The sequence below is a fragment of the Notamacropus eugenii genome, chromosome 1 (genome assembly GCF_028372415.1).
Source record: "Notamacropus eugenii isolate mMacEug1 chromosome 1, mMacEug1.pri_v2, whole genome shotgun sequence".
Classification (NCBI taxonomy): domain Eukaryota; kingdom Metazoa; phylum Chordata; class Mammalia; order Diprotodontia; family Macropodidae; genus Notamacropus; species Notamacropus eugenii.
Genome location: NC_092872.1, coordinates 167,067,738 through 167,082,187, shown reverse-complemented (window position 1 = coordinate 167,082,187; position 14,450 = coordinate 167,067,738). Strand labels below are relative to the sequence as shown.

Genomic DNA, 14,450 nt, shown 5'->3' with positions numbered 1-14,450 from the left:
TTACTACCCAAATCTGAGCTCCTAATTGGATTAAAATTATATTATAAGAATGAACCCAAATGTGTTAAGGAAAAACAGCTGCTACAAAATGTACTGGGAGAGATTAAGAAAAATTCTGGACACCAGACAAGATATTCCAGCCCTTGATAAACTTAATAAAATGGTGGTGTTTATTACTATTTCTGTTTCACTAGGCAGAAGCATCCCTAGACTATATGGCATTCAGCCTGATAGAGGCTTGTGTGTATAGGGGCAGCCATTCTGGTTTCATATTTTCACATTGACTCTAAAGCGGATATTCCTTTGTGGCTTTATGTAAGGTAATTATTCATCTCTAGGGTTAAAGAGTTAGGTTTTATCTGATATTAATTTTCTTATAAACCCATTTGAAGATGCTTAGGGGCATACTTATCCCCATTTTTTGGATGGAAAAATAGAGATTGAGAAGGAATGAATTTAATTCACTCATACTTTCAGCCAACATTTCTTACTATGTCCAATGCATTTTGCTAGATGGTGGGGTAGACATAAGTTCTGGAAATAGAATTGGAAACCTAGGCTCCTTGGGAAGTAGACTTTCAACTAGATGGTTTCCTATAAAGGTGAGGGAAAATCAAATCCTATAGCTATTCAGAAGATATCTTCCTAATTTTAGGCATCTAAATACTTCTTTATTTTAAAAAGAAATACGGAATTCAGAAGAATTAAGTGAAAAACATTCTGATAGTAGATTATTAACGTGGGCAAGAGCTTTTAGAGATCATTTTGTGCAACTATTTGCATTCACATGTGAAGAAACTGAGACCAAGATAAAGGAAATGAACTGTCCAAGTTCACCCAGTGAATTATGAGTAGAGCTGACCCAACAGCTTAGGTCTTACTCCCACTTCAGCGTTCTGTCCACCATACCCCAAACTAACTCTTTTAAGTCAAAACAAACCCATCCATCATAGGCAAAAATTACTATTGAGCTGCTATCTGCAGGAAGTGATTTGAGTTACCAAAATACCCTATCTGGTTCCAAATACTTTCTTTATTGGCCCAAGTCTTTCTAGAAATTCCTACTGGTAATGCCATTCCTTTGAGCTAAGGCATTATTTCTAGAAATCACCTGTTGAAATGCACTTGTCAAGAATACTGTTCTATTCATATCCATTATCCTATTAGCTTGTTCTAACTTAGTTAGTTCTAACCCTAACTTCTGGGCTGTGGGCCCCCTGAAAGACTTAAGGTTATTGCAAAGTGTCCTCAAATCCACATGTGAATTAGCCATTTTGTTAAATAACCATATAAGTAAACATAGGTTGACTCCATATACAATCTTGCCCTCTCTTATTCTCTCCCCTTCTTTCTTCCCTTGTCCTTCTTCCTCCTCTCTTCCCTTCCTTCCTCTCTCTTATAAAAGGTTTCATTTTAGAGATGTGTAATGTTAATGTAAGGTTAATGGTGGGTAGGGGGAGAGTTAAAGATCTTCCCTACCTATTAGTAGGCTGTAATATCTTTTGTTAATTTCTATTTTGGCACTGGGTCAGAGAGTCCTGCCCTCAGGCTTTGAAAAGTGTATAAATACTCTGAGTGGTGTAGGGTGAGCTGAGGGAGGACCAGTACCTTGGTGTGATGGCTGTCGAACCCTTTTGGGGGCTCTTTCCACCTTTGGTGTTTACCTATTCCACTCACCTCTCACCTATGGCTCCAAGAAGCTGCAGCATACACAGTGGCCACACCCTGATAAACCGTGTCTGCAGACTGGCCAAACCAGGTTGAGGGTAACCAAGGGGTCTCAAACCCATTGGTGAGTTATGGGAGCATCTACCTCAAGCATGTGAAGACTTCTGATGGTGGCAAGGGTGGATAAGAATAATTTGTTCCAGTGACCATGAAGGCAGCTGAAGCAGGTGATGTGAAGTGCTTAGAGCTTGGTTAGACACCAAAGACGCCAAGGTCATCCAATGCATTCTGAGCCATGCCCAGCCGTTTTGTCTCTGTCCTGCCACTGGACTATGATGTCTTTGGAGGAGAGAGTGAGGCTGGCTACTTCATGCAACTCTTTCTCTCTTAAATCCAATTTACTCATAACTCAAAAGACATCACCCATACCATTTTACTATTTTGCCTCAAAGTCCTGTGGTGACAGGCAAGTGATGAAGCAGCAGGTGTGGACACAGTGGGAGCTGTAGTCACAAGCCTGCACACAGGTGGCCCAGGCCACAGGGTCATTTCTCACTGGAAGCAGCAGTGGGACTCTGCAGCCCCCTGGATGTCTGAGCAGCCTTTTAAGGATTGCACTGTTCAATCCTGGTGTGAGGAAGGGGGCTAAAAAAAGTGCCCTAAACATTGTCTGCTTACCCAACCCTGTCCTGATTACCATGGCAGGCAAGGAATCCCACTAAGCAGTTGAAACATAAAAAATTTACACAATGTACAAAGACATCTACAAAGATGATTCCTCTCACCATCGGCACATGGAACATGTGCACATTTATAGGCAACACAAAATCCAGTAGACCTGAAAAATGAACTGCTCTTGTTGTAAGAGAACTCAACAGGTATTGCATCCAAATAGCAGCCCTGAGTGAAACAACGTTGGCAAGTGAAGGCCAGTTTACTGAAATGGGAGCAGGATATATATTTTTCTGGAGTGGGCACAGTGAAGGGGTGCATCGTGAAGCTGATGTGGGTTTTGCAATCAAAATTAATCTAGTCATCAAGCTGCTATGCCTGCCAAAAGGAGTGAATGACAAGCTCATGACCATGCCATTGCCAGTTGCAGGAAAATGCCATACCACCATCATCAGTGCTTATGCTCCCACCATGATGAACCCTGATGAGGTCAAAGAAAAATTTTATGAAGACCTAGAGACCCTCATCATCACTGTGCTGCAGGAGGACAAGCTTATAATTCTGGATGACTTTAATGCTAGAGTAGGCTCAGACTGCTAGACTTGGCAGGGAATCCTAAGGAGGAATGGAGTTGGAAACAGCAATGGTCATTTGCTGCTGAAGACTTGTGTATTCCATGACCTTCTTATCCCCAACACTGTTTTTCATTTACTAAACACAATCAAACTTCATGGATGTACCCTTGCAGCAAACATTGCCATCTAATAGACTAAGTGATTATAAGGAGAAGAGACGAACAGGTGAGAGTGACATAGGCAATGTGTGTTGCAGTGTTGGACTCATCATAGACTTATCCTTTCCAAGCTAAATATTCCCATTCATCAAAAGTGCTGCCCCCAAGGCAAAATGACAAATCAGAAGAATCAATATCAACAAATTAGAGCTCTTCTCTGAGCATGAAGAGTTTATTGCTAACTTGGAGGGAAAGTTAATCCAACACATAGTTGACAACAGTGGAATAGAAAAGGAATGGGTAGCTTTCAGAGATTTGGTGTACAGCACTGCATTTTCTCATCTGGGTCAGAACACTCACAAACACCAAGACTGGTTTGATGAAAACGATGGGGAAATTCAGAAGCTGCTAAATGAAAAATGAGAACTCCACAGGATAAACCAACAGGATAGTTCATCCACTTCTAAGAAAGCAGCATTTAATTCCATCAAAAGAAAAGTACATCAAAGCTCAGAGAGATGCAGGATTCCTGGTTCAGTAAGAAGGCAGATGAAATTCAGTTTTATACTGATAGTAACAACCCAAAGTGTCTTTATGATTCCCTGAAATCTGTTTATGGACCAAAAACCTATGGTGCATCACAAATACTCAGTGCTGATAGAGCCACAATGATTAGTGATAAGACACGATCCTAGAGAGATGGGCTGAACATTTTCATAGTGTTCTCAACAGATCATCATCTATCAATGCTGAGGACATTGACCATTTACCTCAGGTTGAAGTCAATCCCTCCTTAGCTGAACTTCCAGCTGAAGAAGAGGTTTTGAGGGCCATTAGGCTCCTTTCATGTGGCAAAGCACCTGGTGCTGATTTTATTCTAGCTGAGATTTACAAGGTAGGGGGATAATCACTCATACAAAAGCTGACTGAAATCTTCCAGGTTATATGGGAAGAGGAGGTTATCCCCCAGGAGTTCAAGGATACCTCCATTGTCCATCTCTATAAAGGTAAAGGGAATAGATTGTTTTGTGACAATCACAGGGGAGTCTCTTAGTCATTGCTGGCAGAATTCTTGCTAGAGTCCTCCTTAATAGGCTGCTCCTTCACCTGGAAGATAGTCATATACCTGAGAGTCAGTGTGGCTTCCAAAAGGGCCGAGAAACAGTCAACATGGCATTTGCTGCCCGACAACTCCAAGAGAAGTGCCAGGAGCAGAACACAGGTCTGTACACAACATTTATAGATGTGACCAAGGACTTTGACACTGTTAGTGTTGAGGGCTTATGGAAAATTATGTTAAAATTTGGCTGCTTGGGGAAGTTCATCAGTATTGTACATCAATTTCATGATGGCACGCTTGCCTGGGTTTTGGATGGTGGACAATGCTCTCATGCCTTTCCAGTCATCAATGGAGTAAAAGGGGGCTATGTGCTTGCTCCCAGGCTTTTTTGCATGATGTTTTCAGCCATGTTGTCAAGTGCTTTCAATGAGGATGAACATAGCATCAAGGTCAACCACCATACTGATGGTAAGTTCTTCAATTTGAAAAGGCTACAAGCCAAGACCAAAGTGGAGGGAGTGTTGGTGCATGATTTTCTGTTTGCAGATGATTGTGCACTCAATGCAGCATCTGAAGCTGAAATGCAACCAAGTGTGGATCCATTCTCTGCTGCCTGTGCTAATTTTGTCCTAATAATTAACACCAAGAAAACACAGGTGCTCCATCAGTCACCACTACACCATCCATACATGGAACCATTGTTTACAAGAAATGGAGAGGTTTTGAATGCTGTGGATAAGTTCACTTACCTTGGTAGTGTACTTTTCAGCGATCTACACATTGACAATGAGGTTGACACATGCATTGCCAGAGCTAGTTCAGTGTTTGGGAGGCTCGAAAGAAAAGTTTGGGAGAGAAGAGGTATTAGACTGACTACCAAACTGAAGGTCTACAGAGCCGTTGTGCTGACCTCATTGTTGTATGCCTGCGAAACATGGACAGTCTACCAGCACCATGCCAGGAAACTGAATCACTTCCATTTGAACTGTTTTAGGAAGATTCTGAAGATCACCTGGAAGGATTAGGTGCCAGACATTGAAGTCCTTGCTTGAACTATACTGTCCAGCATTCAAACTCCGATGGGCTGGCCACGTTGTTCAAATGCAAAATGTACGCTTGCCAAAAAGACTATTTTATGGAGAACTCACATGGGGTAGGTGATCACATGGTGGTCAGAAGAAGAGATACAAGGACACTCTCAAGTTCTCTCTCAAGAACTTTGGATTTGATTGTGGGACAGGGGGGACACTGGAACAAGATCACTCAGCATGGTGTGCCCACATCAGAAAGGGTGCTGTGCTCTATGAGCAAAGCAGAATTGAGATAGCACAAAGTAAGCATAGGATGCCCAAATTTGGAGTATTTATCCCCAATATTTACACAGACGATCTGTGTCCAACCTGTGGTAGAGCATTCTGAGCTCATATTGGTCTGATCAGCCACAGTCAGACACACTGAAACTTCACTTTATCATGGTGATGTCATTTTGGTCTCTTTGAAAACAAAGGACAACCACCAAACCAATCAACCACCAAACACTCTGAGCCGAGGTTTTACTTTGGAACTCACTCATTGGAAGTGTTTGTTTGACCAGAAGAGACTATAAGTAGCTGCTAAAGAGTCCCCTGGCTTTGAAAAACCAGATGTTGCTTCTCTCTCTGGTAACTATGTATATATGTAATGGTCAGACAACTGGATCCATCTGTTGGTCTGTGATATATGTATTGCTTATGGTCAGACAGTTGGAAGCCCTTTATGTTGGTCTTTATTTCTCTGTTTGTATTTTCTCTGAAGTTAAGGGTGCTGACTTTTCCCTGGGAACTAAGTGAATGATATATGTGCTTGATCAAAGTAGACTGTTGCCCTGTCAAAAGTTGTTTTCCTTTTAGAAAAGCAAATCTAAGAACCTGTACAGAAGGTCCTCCTGTGTATGCCAGGGTCCTTGCTGTTACAAGCTGAAATATTATTATTTGTGGAGAACTCCTGGTGCAGAAATTCCCTTCACCACCATCCTATCACTGCATTTTGTAAAACTGGTTTTAGAGAGATGCCTAAATTAATAGTAGTTTTTCATCGTCATGTATTTTCACTTAATGAATACTCTATTATAGCTTAGGGATTCATAAGATTTTCTAATCTTAGAAAGAGCCCTCATATCCTTGTTTTAAGAAATTGAGAACCAGTGATTTAGGACATTCCATGTACTTTTCTTGTCATTTAGTTTTTTTTATTCATGTCTGACTCTGTGATCCCCTTTGGGGTGGGGTAAAGATGCTGGAGTGGTTTGCCATTTTCTTCTCCAGTTTATTTTACAGGTGAGGAAACTGAGGCAAACAGGGTTAAGTGACTTGCCCAGGGTCACACTACTGAGGTTGGATTTGAACTCAGGTCTTCCTGATGCCAGGGCAAGTTCTCTATTCACTGCACCACCTAGCTGTCCCTGTAAATTAAGGGTACAGAATATAGAACAATCTGCTTTTGATTGGGGGAGAGGGGTGAGAAATCTGGAATGCATATCACTGTTCAAAGGTGACAGAATGTGGGACTTAACCAGCCAAGGTGATAGATTGAAGACATCTCTTAGGGAACCTTATCCAAAATCAAGCAAAGTATATAACGCTAATTCAGAATTTTGCCTAAGGTCACCCTGTCATTCAATATTCATTCAACAAACATTTATTGAATGCCTGCTATGTGCTGAAACAGATGGAAGAGATAATAAGATGCAGCCCTTTTCATCAAAGAGCTTAAACTCAAGCTGGGGTGGGGGGAGGGGTTCCTATTCACAAGTTGGGGATTTCCCAGGGCAGAGTATCCACAGGAATTCAAGCGTGGTGAGAAGGAAATGGGAATACAGTAGCTTTTTTCTTTCTTTTTTTTTCCTTCTGTGCTAAAAATTCCCTGTCATCTGTCACTGCAATAGGGTAGGGATGGAGTGGGGGGAGAACGGGTATGAGAGGAGGCAAGGAGAAGTGTGAACATGACAGAAAACTATAAGGGCTTGTTTTTTTTTCCACAACACTGAAATTTTTGATTATGACTGAACAGCATAACTGGGTGTGAAAAGTAAGAGGAAACTGTTAAAAAATAATCAGTTTGCTTTAAATAGACTCATGTTTGTGATCTCCATTTTTATTGGTTTTAGATTTACTCCACAGCATAAATCATTAGAGTTATATCGAGTGGATAAATCCACTTATTTACAAAATATTTAGAGAGACCAGCATGTGTGCATTGAGAAGATGGTGACAAAGACGGAAAGATGCTTCAGAACTCTTCAAGGAAATTCTCATTGTTATAATTAAGTATATTACACTTGAGAAATAAGCAAGAAGCCAATAGTAACAGAGATGGCTATAGAGTAAAAAGTGGATTTGTAAGATGGGAATGAAGGGACAGCATATAAGTCATCATCAAGTGCATAAGTGCTATTAAGGACAAGTTCAAAATACCCTCTCTGTAATCAATTTTTTTTTCATGTTCCCTCCCCAGTAACATTCCTTCGACCCACGCTGACTGTTCTCATGATCATCAACAACAATGGGCAATGGGCAAGACAAGATGGAGTGGTTAAAAGCAAAAGAAAGAAGGATTGCAAAAGTCAAAAATGAGAGTCCTCCCACCCAACCTTCCCTGAAATAAGCTGGAGGAAACATTAGTGTGAAATACTAGATTCAATCAAAGTTTGCATGCCCTGTTTATCAGCTAGACTGGTGCAAACTAGAAGGACTCAAAAGTCAATAAGCTGCTAAGCTCAGGGGATACATGTATGAAAAATGATAGTCCCTGCCCTCAAGGAGCTTGTAATCTAAAGAGTAAAGCAACATAAACACATGCACACACACATGCATGTGCACACATGCATGCATGCATGCACACACACACATACACACACACACACATAGACAGCTGAAAAGCAGAGAGAGAAAGTAGAGAAGCCAAAGAGGTCCAAAATAAGTGTAGTTGGGGGGTTGGGAAATGTGGTGATATCTGAGGAGAGAATTTTGAAAAGGAGGCTACACTGACAAAGATGACACCTGGGTCAAATTCAGTTATTTCTATGCTGGGAAATCCATTGAACAGCCTGGAGCTGATCTTAGTTGTAGAGTATCCAGGACACAAAATCAGACAAGTAATAATGCCTTTCCATTTATTCCCCCACCTACCACCTACATCAATGTATTTTGATGAACATTCAACCACACAGTTCTTTCTATAGCACCATACTGTTACCTCTCAATTTCAATACAAGCAGTTCCTCTGCAGATCAGAAATAATTTGGACCTTATAGGTGTGGTCTAACATTTATGACTGGGTAGAAATTAATAACTTCATTATTCTTAGATCAGAAGGCAGCTTTTTACTAGACTAAGCAGGTCTTTTAGGCAAATGGAGTATTCTAAGGGACTTGGAGACCTGGGAAAACTTTCTAAGAAGGTAACATTTATTTTGTGAGTACTGATGTTTGAAAGTCAATTCTAAGAGACAAAAAGGACCCTAGATTTTATTTCCATTCCTATAGAAGAGAGAAAGAAAATTACTTTTAAATAATGGCATATCTACAGGGTGACAGGCACCCCACCAACCTGTTCCTTCAGTGTGGTCAAAATGAGAATACTGAAAAAGCAACAACAAAAGCCAACATTTCAGATGTGACATTGCTATGAATTGGATGGTCAGAAAAGCCAGGAGAACAAAATGTTTTTAAGCTACCTAAAGTAAAAAAAAAAAAAATCATTATTGTTTGGAAAACCTTTGCAATAGAAAGCTAATGGTCCCACCTACTTTCAAAATAAAAACATAAACCAAACAGAGTTGCCAAAATACTAGGAAAAATTATCAAATGTTAACAAATAATCAGCCCAGCATTTGTTTTTCAAAGTTAAAAAAAATCCTACATTGAAATTCCTAACTAATGATTTAGTTGCTTTCAATTCAGAGGAGCATGGGGAGGGAATCTGCTCTAAAAAGAGATAATGAGGCTCTTCTCATTGAGAATAATTCTAAAAAATTTCAAGAAGAAAAAATGATCCCCAAAATAAGGAAGTTTAATTTGGTTTGAATGAGATGTCTATCTCAACAGGGAACAGATTATAATAGGGTAGAGGTTGGCTTAAATGATGATTTTGATAGGCTGGAAAAATGGATTGAAAGAACAAAATAGATTTGGATTAATGTTAAATATATTACCTTGGTTCAAAAAAATCAGTTGCACAAATTCAGGGTAAGAAAGATACAGTAAAGCAGCAGGCCATATGAAAAAGATCTGGAATTTTTAGTTGACCAAATCAACATAAGCTCATTCTGTGACATGGGGTTCTCATAAAGCTAGCTCATTTCAAGTCACATTGGCTAGATTATTTCTAATATCCCTTTCACTTCCAGAAGTAACCACTCTTCTTCCCTCCCTCTCCACACTCTAATCAAGCTCTTTTTTTTTTTTTTTTACAGAGTGATGGGTAATGGGATGGAGGCAAGCATCATTTTCTTGATGTTACGTTGGCTTTCAACAAGAGCTAGAAGACCCAAACTCCAGCTGAAAATGAAATAAATTGGCCATGTGGAACACAAATGTGAATCTTTGTTATCTGGTGACCTTATGTGTAGAAAGAGTCACAACTGTGACGTATCATAAATTGTGTCAGATTGATTTTATTTTACCCTAATTTTTCATTTCTCTTTGTTCTTTTTATCAAGTAACACATCTTTTTCACTCCTTTGTAATTTCTCTTGTTAAACAGTGTTCCTCTTAATTTTTTTAAATTTACAACCAAGTATAATAAAAAACAGGGGCAGCTAGATGGTACAGTGGATATAGTTCTGGGCCTGGGAAGTCTCACCTTCCTGAGTTCAAATATGGCCTAAGAAACTTACTAACTGTATGACCCTGAGCAAGTCGCTTAATCCTCTTTGTCTCTATTTCCTCATCCCTAAAATGAGGTGGAGAAGGAAATGACAAATGACTCCAGGATCTTTGTCAAGAAAATCCCAAATGAGGTCAGGAAGAGCCAGACACAATTGAAACCACTAAACAACAATAAATAATATAAAATATACTATTACCTAGTCTCCCCTATTTCAGGAACCAACCTTAAAGCTAGCCAAGAGGTACTCAGAGATGAATCTGTTATCTCATTTTCCTTTTGATTTGCCAAAATTACTTCTTGTCTTGCAATTCTTATAACTAAAGGAAGAAGAGAGCAAATGGAGACTATGTTGTGACCCTTGATCATTATAAACTGATGATGTTTGTCATTCTAGAAATTTGCTATAACAGCTTATGACACACAGAATAGAATTTGGAAGGCAGGTTTACCTTCAACCCTAAGATGGTTTAGTTAACCAAGGGTCTTCCCCTCCCAGGCTGATTCTTATGTCAAGGCAAACTAGGCCATCTTTGCTTCTACTCTTATCTCACATTAATTACTGAATGGGTATTGCCTCAGACAAACTGAAACCAGGGAAAGACCTCAGCTTAAAGGTTTCCCACTGCATCTGGGGCCATCACCGGTTGTCCTGAATTATATCTTGCCATTGAGCTCTGATGACTGGTGTACAGATTGAGGTTGATGACTTTTCCCAGCTCTGCCTCACTTAAATCCTATTTACTTGCAAGCCAGACCTGATGTTGTTGGTCCTCTTTGAGAATGAAGGAGAAACGACCACAGCAATGAAAGGGCCTATAGGATCATTGGACAATGATCTATTCTAATGCCTTCATTTTATAGTCAAGGAAAATGAGGTCTATAGAGGTTGAGTGACTTGTTTAGGAGTACTCAAACAACACTAATAGAACTGAGGTTTGAACCCAGGCTCACTGTCTCCAAATTCTGTTTTCCATTATTACATGTTAAAGATTTTTGTAAGGTAGTTTCATAGATAAGGTGATTTTCATACCATGAGCCCCAAGTGGATAGTTAAAGTGAATCTCTGTAGATTGAATAGATGACCTCTAATATCCCTTTCAACTCCAAGATTCTATAATTTTCCTGAGTTTTTTTTTTCTTCTCTAGCTTCCTACTTTTCTAGTCTCATAGATGGAATCAATTGTCTTAAAGCTCTCATTCAACCTCAAGGTTCTGTGATCATTCTCTATTTCCTCTTAGACACATCCTGTTATTTGCCCACTTATGTTTGGAAAATCAGATCACACTGCACTGTGCTCAACCACATGGAAAGCTGATGTGGGGGTGGGAACACATACAAAAGGCTTGGTGCCTCCCCTCACTGAAAGTATAATTTAACAAGGGAAAAAAGATAGACATGAAAAGTAAAACATTTAAATTGGCATCTAAAATGGCAATAGAAGAAATGTAATTGGAGAGTTAGCTCTGTAAGATTGTGAGAAGCACTGTGGAAGACCCTTTCCCCCAAGATGGCGCTGAAGGCAAAAAAGGAAGCCATTGTCCCCCCTACTCCACCCCAAGACAGAAACCAAGTCCAAGACCTTGAGGGACAAGAAAGCAATGTTGAAGGGTGTCCATTGCTGCAAAAAGAAGATCTGAACATCACCCACCTTCCAGTGACCCAAGACACTTAAGACTTTGGAGGTAGCCCAAATACGCTTGGAAAAGTACCCCTCAGAGAAACAAGCTTGATCAGTATGCCATCATTATATTTCCCTTGTCCATTGATTCTGCTATGAAGAAGACTGTGGACAACAACACCCTACTCTTCATTGTGGATGTCAAGGCCAACAAGCATCAGATCCAGCAGGCAGCAAAGAAGCTGTGTGACATCGACGTGGTCAAGGTCAACACACTGATCTGGCCTGATGGAGAGAAGAAAGCCTACATCTGGCTTGCTCCAGATTATGATGCTTTAGATGTTGCCAACAGAATTGGAATCATCTAAACTGTGACCAGTTGTCCCACTGCAACTACAATAGAAAGTTTTCCAGGAGAAAAAAATGTAACAAGGCTATGCATAATTACCAAATGAATTCTAAAACCAGTAGTTAACATTAAGTTCAACGGAGAGATACACAGATAATATCAGGCAAGAATAAAAGAAGAGCCTTCCCAGAGATGATGCTATCTGGAGTTGTAGATGTATAAAAAGAATATGGAAGCCCAGGGATAGTGAACACAAGTAGAATGAAGTAAATCTGGACAGGTGGGATGGAATCAGATGCTGAGGAGCTTCAAATGAAAAGGGGAGAATCTGCATTTTATCTGTAGTCAAAAAGGAGCCACTGAAATGCCTGAGAAGAGAAGTGACCTGGTTATGCCTGTGTTTGGGGAAGATTATTGGATACCTGAATAAAACATAAAGAGCATGTTGATGTTCACAAGGAGGGAATACAAATTCCTTTTGCTTATAAAACTTCTACCAGAAGCAGGGTCATCCCTAGTAGAATGTAAATAGTTATTAGTGTCAATAACCATTGGTGCTATTTTAAAAACAGTATAAGAATGTTTGATTATGAATCTGACTGGTTCTAACTCTTGGCTTTGCTACTTGCTTCCTTAATAGTCTAAAGCAAGTCCCTTTCCTTCTCTGGGCTTAAGTTCCACAGAATCTAAAAACTGGAGCTGACCTTAAAGTCTGTTTAGTTTAAGCTTGGACCAGATAAGAATGGCCTTTATAATATTCCTTATACAGACTCTATTTTAGATAGGGAATCCACTCTCTACTGAGGTGGTCCCTTCCACTTTTAGCTCTAATTGTTAAGAGTTTTTATTTTCTTCCATAGAACTTAAGTCTGTTCCTCTTCAAGTTCCACCCATTTTCTTGGCACCCTTGAAGCCAGTCAGAATAAATCTAACTGCTCTTTGGTATAACAGTTTTTCGATACTTGTAGACTATTATCTTTCCTCCTCTCCTCCCCAAAATATCTTCCTCAGGATAAACACCTTTGAATCCTTCAAATGCTCTTTGGATGATGTATTACATAGATCCCGGTCACTCTCTTCTTCAAGAATCCAGCTTATCTAAGATACCTAGAATGAATACATTACTCCATACAGCCTGACCAGGACAGAATAATGGTTCAGTCTCCTTGCTGTGCTTCTAAATGTAAGTTGTGGCTTCATCAGCTTCCTTGGCCGCCTTATTAAAATGTTGACTCATGGAATCTGCAATTCACTAAAACCACAAGATCCCTCCTTTGTTCTTCTCTTTAGGCACTGCTGCCTAGACAGGCTTTCCCTTTTTTGTGCTTCTGAAGTTTATCTTTTAAACCCAAAAGTTGACTTTTAAATATATTTTAAATATTTTAATTTAATTTAGCCCCTTTTTCTAGCATGCTGAAAAATTTTGATTCCCATAGTATTACCCCAAATGGTAATTATTCTCCTCTTTTGAATCATCTATAGGTTGGATAAGCATGATAGTTATACTTTTATCTAGCTTCTTGACTTTTTTGTGCTAAACATGTGTCTAGGATATTCACTGCACTAGCAAGCTTCCATCTCACTATTATTTGAAAACAAGTGTTCCAGTGACCTCCACTATGTCTTGCCTTTCTGTTACTCTCACACACACACACACACACACACACACACACACACACACACACAATTCAAGGGCCAGGGTTGGACTCTGTCTGACCAGAAAATTGGGCAAATATCCAGGATATTATTTAGGTCATTGGATGAAGTTTTCCAAAGCATGTCCCAAGTTGGGACTTTCAGAGCTTATAGGGATTACTGATATAATGGGTCCTATCACTGAAGTTGGTTTAAAGGCAGCTGGGAGCTGTCATTACTGACAATCTCACTCTCTTTTAGTCCTTACTCTGTTCTATATCCATTTAACCACCAATGAATCAAGTTATCTCATTATATGAATGCTTTATCAACCATGCTGAAGGTTCCATGATCACATAACTGATAAGGAATGCTTAAGCATAACTATGATGAAATCTGAGCTCATACACACCCTCTTTGGATTGGTCCTGATTGGAAAAAAACAGGAAGGAGGCTAAGTCCTACAGCACACTGAAGAGAGATGGCCCTCAGATCTCTAGTCAAAGAAAAGGAACGAGAGTACTGCTTAACTAGTCAATTTTACTAATGAGCTATTAGAAGCTGTTTTTGTGCTGTACACTTTGCCCTCATTATAACTGTGTTTCCCAGAAGCTAAGCTCTCTGCCAATTGTAATGACAGGGATGCTAGAGTGAAACACAGCTTTAATGAGATACAGCCTAGATGTGAAATGGAATAACCGACATTGGAAAACACCTCAAAGTAAGGCAGGGGCCAGAGAATACATTGGCATAAGTAGATTCAGAGAATATTCTACTCACAACAGGGACAAGATGGATTAATAGAGGTTCCATCACATATCCAAGTTCACGTTCAAGCAGAGGGAGA

General features: G+C 39.8%; 1 long non-coding RNA gene across 2 annotated transcripts in view; it reads left to right on the top strand.

Moving 5' to 3' along the window:
* LOC140509819 (uncharacterized) overlaps positions 1–9,932 on the top strand; it is a 132,947-nt gene extending 123,015 nt beyond the window's left edge. The window contains exon 5 of one of the 2 annotated variants that reach the window (XR_011968935.1): positions 9,585–9,932. This is a non-coding gene — a long non-coding RNA (uncharacterized lncRNA). The remainder of the gene's footprint in view (positions 1–9,584) is intronic. The other variant, XR_011968936.1, reaches the window with a different exon arrangement.
* Positions 9,933–14,450: the final 4,518 nt, after the last annotated feature.